This window comes from Octodon degus, unplaced genomic scaffold, assembly GCF_000260255.1.
Source record: "Octodon degus isolate 3935 unplaced genomic scaffold, OctDeg1.0 scaffold00200, whole genome shotgun sequence".
In the NCBI taxonomy this organism is placed as follows: domain Eukaryota; kingdom Metazoa; phylum Chordata; class Mammalia; order Rodentia; family Octodontidae; genus Octodon; species Octodon degus.
The window spans coordinates 1,681,921-1,684,199 of NW_004524776.1; positions in this window are offsets into that span (position 1 = coordinate 1,681,921).

Consider the following 2,279-nt stretch of genomic DNA (forward strand, 5'->3'; position numbering starts at 1 on the left):
TCTTTTCTTTTCTTTTCTTTTCTTTTCTTTCTTTCTTTCTTTCTTTCTTTCTTTCTTTCTTTCTTTCTTTCTTTCTTTCTTTCTTTCTTTTTTTTTTTTCAGAACCGGGGATTGAACTCAGACCTTTGCACTTGCCAGGGAAGCACTTATTCTACTGAGCCATCTCCCCTGTCCAAAACCTCAAACCTCTTTTTTATTTATTTATTTTTTTTAATTTTTGCAGAACTGGGGATTGAACTCAGGCCCTTGCTCTTGCCGGGGAAGTGTTTATTACTTCATTCATTTCTATTCAGCAGTATGAGCTGTGGAGTCTGATCCACCACCAGGCAGACTGAATGGGACAGAAACGGATAGAAGGAGCTTGGACATATAATCACAACTGAAGGGAAGAGATATGGCAGAAACATAAAGCAGGGAATCACACAGGTCAGATTCCAATTGATAGGAAAATGTAAAAAAAAAAAAAAAAAAAAAAAAATCCCTAGCACGGATTACCTTGAATTTGGCAAGAATTGGGGGTCAAAGAAGACAGCTCAGGACTGCTCAGTTTTCATACACTGTGTTCAGTTCTTAGGGTGTCAGAGAAACATAAATTGCAGGGAGCAGACAGCTGAGATGACATCTGATCTAAGAGGGGCTCTGGGCTCAGGCAGCCCTTCTTCCTGGACACAGGTGTGTAGTGTGCAGCCCCTCTCCCCACAGGAAGTCCAAAGCCTTTGATGGGAATACTGTCCTTCTGATCCAGACAGACAAGCAGGCCCCCTGGGACTCAAACACAAGCCTGGAACTTGGGCTTAGCAAAGACATTACAAAATCCCTCTCTATTCCTCACTCTCCAGCAAGCGCTCCTTAAATTCTAACTGGAGAAAGCAGAACACTGTGTCAAATCTGAGCCTTCTTACGGGTTCCATTGTCACCCGTGCCAGGGGAAACAGTCAGCTCTTGGTGCTAGGAGGTATAGCTGACACAGGGAGCAAAAAATGATGTCGGGTGGATGACCTCCCAACCTAAAAGGTACCTGAGATAAGTTTGCCATCTCTAGAACTGAAGAATGAATTTAGGAACAAATGGAAGTTATGAGCAGAATATATTTACTGGGGGAAAAGAAAGCTCCTGTCCGAGATAGGGACAGGAGGAGGGCCCAAGTGGGTTGTCCTCAGGAAGCTGTCTTTTCCCGGGACTTTTATAGAGGAAAACCATGCAACGAGGTGGGTCTAAGGTGGTGGAGAAGACATGGGAACTCTCTTAGGTGGAAATAATGTGGGACAAAACTGTGGTCAACTAATGAGATTAAAAGCACAGGTAAAATTGATTAAATCCAGTACCAAATGGGGAAGCGAGTCACATAGCAAGAGGGCATGAATACAGACGGGAACTCTTCCTGTTGGGGGTTGGGCTAGTGACTCATTTGAGGTCTTTCAAGGTGATTGATACCTATTTAGAATATCAAACTCTGATGCCCATCCCCAGGAAAGTATGTAGCTGTGTTTCTTTTGTCTTAAAGTGTGGCCCTTATGGGAGTGTCTTTCTCTTCCGAGTTGTAAAATCACCTTGTCTTCCATATTGTCTCCTTGAGGGCCTGGCCCTGTCTGACTGCCTAGAAATTTCTGTCTAATTCAGCTGCCTACAACATAGCCATCCTCAAATCATGGTTGTGATCACCATGTGTGCAGTGGTACTCTCAGAGCCTGACCACTGGCCTTACTATGTGACACATGGAAGAGATTAATAAATAAATATAGGTCTGAAGCTATAGCTGTTTTTCATACTAAAAGTGATTTTAGTGGAGACACAAAATTTAAAGCTTCCAGCCACTCCTTAATGTCTTTAAAACTGCCTAAACAGATTATGCAGGGAATCCAGATCCCTTTTAAAACACTGACCTTCTCTTAAATTAGTTTCCTCAAAAGTTTGAACTAGGACTCAATGAGAAAAGAAAATGATTTGGGAGCACAGCTGAATGGCAGGTGATTTGCCACAATGATTTATCATCTTGGAAGAGTGGCTTTGCCTGCCTGGGGCGGGCAGCATCTGCAGGGAGGAGCTCCAGCTCAGGGGCTCAGCACTTCTGTCCTTTGGGGGCTTGATCTGCTCTCATACTCACAGCACTCCTAAAGCCACTGCCACCCTAGAGAAGCAGGTGAGATGGGCATGATAGAGTACCTGCGACACATTTGCAGAGAAGTTAGCAGCCCACAAAGGTTTATTGTAATGATGATTATTATCAATTTAGTACCCAACTTTAATTCTTTTTATTAAAATTTTTTATTTTGTAACTG